Below are 10,074 nucleotides of genomic sequence, written 5' to 3' on the forward strand. Positions count from 1 at the left end.
GCTTTGAGGGGACAGGCCGCCTTCGAAGCAGGTCACGGAATCACCGACCCGCGGTAAGTTTGGGCCCGCTTTGGTCGGTCAGCCCATGGGCCGCCACGTACTGTACGAAGCGAGCGGATTCGAATGCCGCCACGTGGAAAGTACATCAATGCGCGTGCGAGAAGATGAGTTAGTGCCGGGGTTACGCGGCGCAGTACGAGGGGCGGGCCTGCTCGTTATCGGTCCTATTTGAACGCGTTGTGGGCCGCTCATTGTACGTGGGCTATAGATCCTATTTTTGTATGCATGTCTGCGGAGCATCGTAAACTAACGAGCTCCTGTACTAGCACCATTTAGATATATAGCACAAAATTCTAATATTTACACAAATAACTTCCCAATCTTTAATATTACATAAAAGTAGGATTAAATTTGAGCCATTTAATTCATGGCTATAGTCCCATTTTAAAATGATAAATATGAAATATATTTAAATTTAATAGTTTACGAATAAATTTGTTATAAACACATCAAGTTTAAAATGCTAGTAATAATATATTTATATATTTAAATTATTAGTATAAAATATATATTTAATTTGGTTTAATTAATAAATAAAATTGAAGTCATAATGAGCTAGATAAGAAAATAAATGATCGCAATTGAATTGAAGGTTCTAAGTTTAAGTTCAGTGTCACGTTCCAATCGTGATGTACTTTTGGAAAGCTATTTTAAATTTATTTAATGTTTTAAAAACTGGTTTTTTTTTTCTACTGATTTGTCATTTGATGTGATATCCTGCCATTTGCAATCTTGTCAGTGCAAAAGCTCTTGAATCATGAAGCCACAATCTGTTCAGCAATATTTACGTTTCGTTTTCTATGCTATTGAGGATAAGAATTCTCTCTTACGGAGTTTGAATTGAGAAATAAGTCCCTCATCTGTTTTAATTAAAAGTAGTGGTAAAATATTATTAAGAATTTCAAGAAAATAATGAGAATGGAGTACGATGAGATAGAATTGAAGAACAAGTGAGATCAGTTGAAAAATTGTTGGAAATTATGGAAGGAATTAAAATGAGGATCCACGGGTTTGGATTGGGATTCAATTAAACACACTATTGATGTTTCAGATGAATGGTAGGTTGAGAAAGTTGGGGGAAGAATATATTGACCTAACCTTCTTTTCATTAATTTCTCTTTCTGAACTGTATGAATATATTCACTTCCCCTTGTATTGCAGACAGTGCCAGCGGCAAAAAAATTCAAACTCAGAGGAATTGAACCTGAACTAGAAGAAAATTTGGACCGTATGTTTGGTGGGGTTGCGGCAACATGGACCAATGTCTGAAACCCTAGTGAGCAATAGTTTGCAGGCATACTTGAGAATTTGGATGTCGAGCAAGCAACTGGCTCTGGTGAAGGCTCAAGCCCAAACCAAAATGAAGTGGAGTCCACATGCAGGTCAAAAAGTCCAGTGGTACAGAAAAAGAAAAAAGAAAGAGCTGCTTTTATTAGAAGCCAAATAACAAAATTGGTGGTTTCATGCACCAATGACCTTGGGACTTGACAAACGATCTTCATCGACAATGTTATCCGAGTTCTGAAGGCAACTTTAGAAGTTTATGAGGACATGTCTTTTTATTTGAACTCTATGAAGTTGCTGGCGGACCCGACTCGTATACTGTTCTCACGAAGATGACCCCTCACCAAAGGGTTAATTATTTACATCTTTTTTACGACAACACATACCATTGATTTTATTTAGTTTTCTTTACACTACTTGTATTTTTTTTCCAGTAGGTTTATCGAATTTCTGATTTTGATGTTCAACTATTGAACATATTATTAGATATTTTTTAAGTTCATTACTAATTAATTTATTTGCGACAGACAAATATTACTTGGTCGATGCTGGAAATCTCTTACTCCCGACTTTGAAAGATCCAATAATGTTGCTCGGGGAATGAAAAAAAATGTTTAACAAGAGACACTTGTCCTTACGCCGTGTAATTGAAAAAAAAATATAGAGTGTGGAAGAAAAATTAGGTCATATTGTGTGATATGCCGACATATCCATTTTCAAAGCAGGTACAGATTAAAGTTGTCACAATGACTCTCCACAACTATATTTGATGGAATCATTTACAAATAGATGTAAACTTCAGCATGACTGATGATGATCATTTACACGTCCCACCTGAAGAATTCAAATATCACATAATACAATCTATACCGAAAGTAGAAGGAGATTCGCAAAAAGATTGCACTCAGGATGACGAATGTGCTGGAGAAATGATTGAATTGAGAGAGCGGATTACAGACGCCATTGTTGGATGTTGAATGGACTGATTCTTGTTTATTTCATATAGTACATGTTTATTTTTGTTCTTTGTATATTTGATGTTGATTGTTTGGGTTTTTTACGTTGTTTGTAAGTGTTTTTATTTTCTTTTTCCTTTTCTTTTATTTTTCTTTTGGTGGGTTTGAGAGGTACATGATGAGACTTTATATCTTATGGGTTATTCTGGATGGTTTGGTTGTCGAGTTGGTGTTCCTCTCATTGATTTCAACTTTACGGTTTCTGAGGTTCTCCTAGCTAGCCTTTTTTGGTGATATGCATATGTGATACACATGAGCTTGGTATTATGTGGGACAAAGAACCATTTTTTGATAGGGTATGTTGTCTTCTAGTAGTGATAAATTCGTTGGTTGATATACTAAGTTCTTTGAGAACTCATACCTACTTAATTAATCATTTCTGAAGAAAATTTATACATGTGTTATGACTAATGGATTGTATTTTAAAGCATTTAAGAAAGATGAATTCAAGGATTTCTAGTACCTCTAAAGAATTGATGTGACATTGTGGACTTCGGAGTTTTCTACTAACGTCACGTCAACCATATAGCTACATGAGACATTTCTACAGGTGCCTGCGGAGAAGCATGGAGAAGTGTGACTTCTTCCGGTGGGCAGACAAGTTGGAAGATTTCACCACTGAGAGTGATCGAGAATGGATGGCATCCATGGAGGACGGTCTGACTCGTGACATACGCCGTCTCTATTTTAAAAATAATATTCTCATAGTATTAAATGTTAATTTTAATAGTCTTTTTCTTAATTCTAGTAATAATGATACTGTTAAATGAGGTGTATCTCTTATTTTTTGCACTATTCTAAAGTGAATTTTTTCTTCTAAAATATATTGTTATGAGAGTTATGTTGCAAACATCATTACTCCATATAGGCAAAATGATCATTTGTCCAGAAACAACTGTGTTGCAGCTGTTTTCAAATAGGAATAAACAAATAACCAACCAGCTTATTCGTAGCAGTTTCTACGCAACATCTTTCTGGAGCAGCTACCGCGCAACAGCTTATTAATAAGCTGCGGCTGCCCCCAAAGAAAAAATTTAAGTAAGAGATTGTTATAAGTTTATTTTTTTGTCAAAATTTAATTTGAGCTCAAGGATAAATTTGACTTAAGTATTTGCATTGTATATCTCTTAGAAGGTTTGTTGAGTTACCTTTGGTGGCTTATTAGGTTAGCAACTATTTGATTCGAATTTGTTCAGTTGATGGATTGACTAGTAGAAGCTATTGAGTAAAAGCTGTCAAATAGGAATTGATGAATAAAAGTTGTTGAGCACCAACTACTGTGTTGAGGAGTTATCGAGTACGAATTGAAGAGTTGGTGGATTGCTGAGCACCGGCTTTTGAGTATGAGTTCTTGAGTTGATGAATAAGAGCTATCAAGTACATTAAGAGTCTTCAAGATATCTCTCTATGAGAATTGATGAATAAGAGCTATCAAGTACATTAAGAGTCTTCAAGATATCTCTATGAGAATTATCTTCCTTTTATGAATGATTTCTTATTTATATTAAACCTAAACTGATTTTTTAATTAAATTATAAAAAAATATTTTAACAAATGTAAACAAGTAATCAATCTATTATAAAAAGAAGACACATATTAAATAAATTCATAATTAATTTTTACATAGACATACTGCAAAGTATTAATTGAGCTTCTTAATAAGTCTCTTAACACTCCTTGAATGATATTGCTTATGATCATAAATCAATCAAACACTATAATAGTAGCAATTTAGTATTTATAAGTGTTAAACCTTTGTCAATTTGTTAATTAAAACATCATTAACATGCTTCAATATGGCTAAGTTATGAGAAACTTGTTGAGTGCATTTTTCACTTGTAGCCCTACTTAGTTTATTTTTTGTTCTTTTTTAATTGAAATATTTGTTGCTTATAACTAAAAGATTTTCATTCTTCTAAATCATTTAAATGTCATGGAAGTGTTGCATAATGAAATATTTCTAATGGTAGAGCTGAAAATCGACATTTTATCATCTAATTATTGAATGAAAATCTCACACATGTGAATGATAATGACCATGTTTAGAACTAAACAAAGAAGAATAATAATAATTTAAGTTAATATTATAATTAAATGCATAAAATAAATATTTAAGAAATAATTAATAAAGAATCACTTTATATATAAAATATTAAATATCAATTTTTAAAATTTTTTAGTAGTTTAAAAACAAATTCTTGAATTATAATATATTTCAACTATATTTTTTATTAATTATTTTTTAAAAGAACCAGCTCACAAACTAACGAGTCGAGACAAACAAACTCGAGCTTGGTTTGTTAACTCAATGAGTTCAACTCACGAGGTACTTATCAAGTCAAGCCCTCCTGAGTCAACATGGCTTCACTTGCATCCTTACACTTCATTAGCATAAAATTCTATTACCATACATGGCCATTCAATATTAAGTAAATTGCAACAAATTTCCTTCAATCTTAAATACAATATTTTCACAACTCCTTAGCAAACTAAAACCAATAACATTTTATCCCCTTATTTCAAGTTCTCTAAAAATAAAAACCAATAAAAATTCCCAAACATATTATTATACAACATCACAAAATAAGGAACCATAAAAAAAATAAAATTTTAATATTTTCAACCAATGTGCTACAAATTCGAGCACATCCCTCCTCGAATATTTATAATTAAATTTAAGGAGACGACGAACAAAATAGAGCTCAAAATAGAGCGAACTTTCATTATTTCTATGGCTATCTTCAGCTCGGCTGAAAACTCAATAATCTGAACATCCAGTAAAAAAATTTTCTACTTTACCTGTCCAAGCAGAAAATATGAACAAAGCATTAGAGAAGATGAGCTTAGGATTAACAGTTATACTATTGAAGCTTTTCTGTGTCAATCAAAACATCCCAATAACTGTAAGAAAAACAAAAATTACAGTTTTTATACATTCTCCTCACTTCACCTAAACTTTACATAACATATTCAGATTTCAGATGGTCAAAACATATTCATTTAATAGGATATTGGTAACTAATTAATGAATCTGCAAACTGGACATATAGGTCCCTCTGTCTATTCTTCGGAGCTCAAATCTAATCACCTTGAAGGGTTAAAAAGGAATATATTTATGCATTCATGTATCTAACACCTAAACTCCAATTTTTACATAGATGCTGCCTTATCTTTCACCTTTTAAAAGTTAAAATGAGGATCTTTTTTATGTATGAAACATTTCGGTGGTATAAACGAGAAGAATAAAGATTAGGTGGTATGTAAATACATAGGAATTGAGTGGTATGTCCGTAAATACCACCCATAAAAAAAAAATAATCACAACAATAAAACAATCATTCGTGCCAAATCTCAAGTTTTTTCTCTGGATCAAGCTCATGCCCTTTTAAATCCACCCTCATTTGTCTAACATTATCTCTCATTGTTTGAAAACTTAACATGTACCATGCAGCTTCGTCGTCATATCATCATCATTAAGCTAATAATTTCAAATATATAGGGCATTTCAGGTTGGTATTATGAACTCCTATTTTTCACTAATTTATGAGTATCGTCTCATTGTTGAATATAATTTTCACAAATCATTTTGAGCAACTTCTAATCATTTTATTACTAATCGTTTACCACTAATTTAATAAACTTATCTAAAATGCACATTTTCTATCTGTTATTGTGCGTGTCCAAACCATCTAATCTTATCTATTTTTACTTATCTCTTTGTTTATTATTTATTATTTATTTATTTTTTTTATGAAAAGGGAACGGCCAAAGGCTATTATACGAGCCTCTAGCCATCCCTAATGTGTCTAACAATTCGAGTACCGCTCCTTAAGGCCAACTGTACCAGAGGAGACTCAAACCCCCGACCTGAGGGGTCTTATACCATGAATGCCAACCAATAGGCCGGGATACGCGACACAATTAGTTTATTTTCACTAGGTATCACTCCAATTTTATCCTCTATATAAATACTCCTTGATTTATATTTCCTAATTTTGACAATCATACAAAAAGTATCATTTTTATCACACTCAACTTAGATATCAATGTTTATTGTTTATAGCTTAATTTTAGTATCCAAGGCCAACTTCATAACTAAGGTAAAGATGAATGGTACCAAGATCATTTCATATGTTTCTATGAACTGCCTTATTTGGGTTATAGATGAAAGCACATTTTGGCTGTTATCTCTAAATTGTACATCACAAAGAGAATAAAGGATAACCTGGATGCTTAATTTTAATGCCTCATATCCTTATCTATAATAAATAAAGTTATAATAATTCAAATTAATTAAAATCCAAATATTATAAGTCCTAAAAATTTAATAATGAGTGATTATCTTCATAATTCCTCTACTGATGATTTTTTGGTCTCCAAACCATGTTAACATTCAAATGAATCAAATTATCATTCTGATTAGATTCAACTTAGCTCCATCTGCATAAAATTGATTGGTTCCCATATTTTCAATTTACAAATTAAACTTGATTTATATCCTCATATGATTTTACTTATTAAACAATTTTACCAGTTGATGATCTGTAAATTGACCTTAATATTGCACATGAGTTTCACTTCTAATTGATAATTTGGCAAAGTCTTAAGTTCGAAAACCAATATTAAATCATAATGCAGCTAAATGAAGCAAGGAATAAAAGTCAAAGAAATCAATTTAGAATTCAGAGCAATAAGGGTTCACCAATTAAAACAAACACTTTTCTTCTTTCATGTAAAAATATGATGATCCATTTAAAAATAATTCAAGGATCAACAAATTCAAACTGAATTTAGAGAAGAGAGAGGATCAAACCCACCATAAAAAAGCCACAAAGATGAACAAAATAAACATTCTTCTCCAAACTCGTTTAATCTCGTCACAAACCTCAAATCCTTTGTCACACAAAAGAAAGAATAAAATTAAAGAGATAAAAAAGGTAAGATCTAACAATAATAACTAAATAACCCATTTCTTTCCTCTGGAATAGAACAGTCCAGCCAGATCAGGTACAGCCGGGTTTCATCCCCACCTCACAGGCTCTTAAACCCCTCTAATTGGAACCTTAATGCAAGGGGACCGAGCACAAGAAAGAGAGAAAGAAGCAACTGTGAGCGAGTTTGCGAAAAGCAATTGTTGAAACCAAAGCAAGAATTGATGTCAACTCTAAGGACAAACAATGTCAGGACAAAAATAAGTAAGAGCTGGTTCAGTGGCTTCAACAGCTTTGACAACTTGATTAAGAGGATGTTGAGGGAAGGGAGGAAGGAAGAGAAAGGGGAAGGAAGTTTTAAATTTCTCCCTCTTCTTCCTCTCCTTACAGTATCATCATCTTCATCTCCAAGTGCTTAAGAAGGTGAACCTTAACTCTATTTCCTCAAATTGCTATTACGGTTTCAATAAATTATTGTATTGAATTATAAACTCTAGATTAATTTAATCATGTTATCATTGTTTATGAGGCTAAAAATGTGGGCTTAGAGTACATATTACTGTTTCTATGACTAATTCATGTATGCATGAAGATTAATGGAGTAGAAAATAAAACTATCAATTCATAATTTATAGTTTATTGAGGGTAATTCTTAATCTAACTTAGCATATAAAAAGAGATTGAGAATATGAAAACGATCATGAATATACATTTAGATTAATTTTGTTATAACATGTAATTAACAATAGTTTATGCGTGTGTAACAGGATCCACTTTGTTCTTCGTGTACTGCTTTGAATGCATGATTGATGTGTATTGTTTTAAATCTAGGATTGGTGAAGCACGTATGTTGGAGCAAGGAATACTAGCATCATGATTGATATGTTGGATTGCTAGTCGTCTTCATTAGGTAGATGACTCCGTACTAAATAAGGCATAAACGAATTATTCCTTGTTATACGTCGATCATTTGTTACTTCTTGATATGCTTTGGTTGATGATAATATATTATGAAATATGCTAATTTATTTATAGTATTTCATATGATCATATTAATATGATGTGATACGTATCTTTACCATTTCACTTGTTCACAAATACTAGAGAAATTTTTGTACTGTCGTGACTGCCAAAATTACTTACGGCTTCTGCGAATTATGTATTAATGATGATTAAGTCTTCATTATATGACCTTTAATTTAGTATGAAATTATATAATATGTGAATGTATGTATGTGCATATATTTATACTTGCTAGCCGGACCGACAGATCCACAAAATGATGAGTATTGAGAAATCAATGAATTTCTACATGATTGGGGCCTATTGTATCTGATTTCATTGAGTTATACAGACATGTATGATACGAATATGATGAAATGAATAATATCATTTATATATGTAAAAATACATCATGCTTGTAAGTAAATCTCACATTTGAACAAAATGATCTTTAGTTTACATAAATAATTTTTTATGAACTTTGTTGTATAATAAGCACTATAAATGATATAAAAATTTAAAAATCCTATCTTTTATATATTATGTACTTTTTATAGCATAATATTTACTTTCACTTATGTTCATTTTTTTATCATATCTTGCCGCCACATCTTATCATTTATATTTTATTTTGTATGGTTTCACTTATGCTTGTTGTTTTATGATTTTCTGGTTATTAGTTATACATCATCTAGAGCAGGCGTTCGAGGCTTATACTTCAAGTATGCTTGGAAGGTGATTAAGAATAGATTACTAGTTACATTAATAGATAAATTGTTCCTTGGATGAATTACAAACTAATTAAGTTTTAATTGCTTTCGTGAATAATTTATAGGTGTTATTGAATTTAAATGCTCCGATGATCTTATTAACAAACTAAAAATAATTAAAATAATTCTTATATTATTTTAATTTATTTCTTAACTTTTTAGCTTGCACCCTCCTGCTTTCTTTCAACCCAGTGGGCAAGTTGCGACAATAGTTGTAAAAATCGTGCACATACACCCCTTTATGCTCACACTCACTCTTTATTTATCTCAAAACCAAAACCCCACAAATAATGACATGCACACTGAAGCCATATGTCAGACATCTGCATTCTCCTATTTATACGATTTAAAGGAAATGAAATAAAAATCAAAATCAGGTTTAAATTTTGGATCTTTATGATGCCCAAAACCAACGCTTAAGAAAGATTTCTAAAATACATTTGTCACATACCAAGATGGATTCATTGACAAAAAAATCCACAATTAATTCTAATACCCCAGAAGCATCTATCTCCTCTCTTTGATGGTGCAACCTGACACTAAGATAGATTATACAAAATAAGATTAATCAACCTAATCATCTCTAATAGTCACCACCTCAACATGTGTCATCCTTTATTCCATAAATTGATTTGCAACTAAGAAGCTAAATTTATTAGTGGCTGTTGACCTCATTTTTAGTGAGGTCTTAGTCTCCTACTCTTAGAACCTAGGATCTAGCTTTAGGAGTTCTTATTGACCATCCTAGTGGACTAGCGATGGAGCCCACCTTCCGTAGAATTTCAAGCCACTTCTTGACTCATTTTTGTGAAGAACTCGCATGAGTGGTTCCAAGCACTCAACTTTTAGTTGCAAGGGCTAAGGACCAACATGTAGAGGGCCCGAAATTGAGTTCCTATAGGATCAACAGCCTTAGGTGAACCCTTTGTGACTCGATTACTCGCGAACGCCGCTTTTCATGCACTCACTGCACCACACACGATTTTGGCTTAAATTGACTCGCCCGTCGGC

The 10,074-nt window shown here is 32.2% G+C and overlaps 1 protein-coding gene across 1 annotated transcript in view; it reads right to left on the reverse strand.

Moving 5' to 3' along the window:
• Nucleotides 1-4,918: 4,918 nt before the first annotated feature.
• Nucleotides 4,919-10,074, reverse strand: part of LOC110029755 (cationic amino acid transporter 5-like) — a 20,887-nt gene continuing 15,731 nt past the window's right edge. Inside the window, 1 exon segment of the mRNA XM_020732185.1 lies at nucleotides 4,919-5,159. The gene's annotated coding sequence lies outside the window, so the exon portion shown is untranslated.

The sequence above is a fragment of the Phalaenopsis equestris genome, unplaced genomic scaffold (assembly GCF_001263595.1).
Source record: "Phalaenopsis equestris unplaced genomic scaffold, ASM126359v1 Scaffold000600, whole genome shotgun sequence".
Taxonomy (NCBI): domain Eukaryota; kingdom Viridiplantae; phylum Streptophyta; class Magnoliopsida; order Asparagales; family Orchidaceae; genus Phalaenopsis; species Phalaenopsis equestris.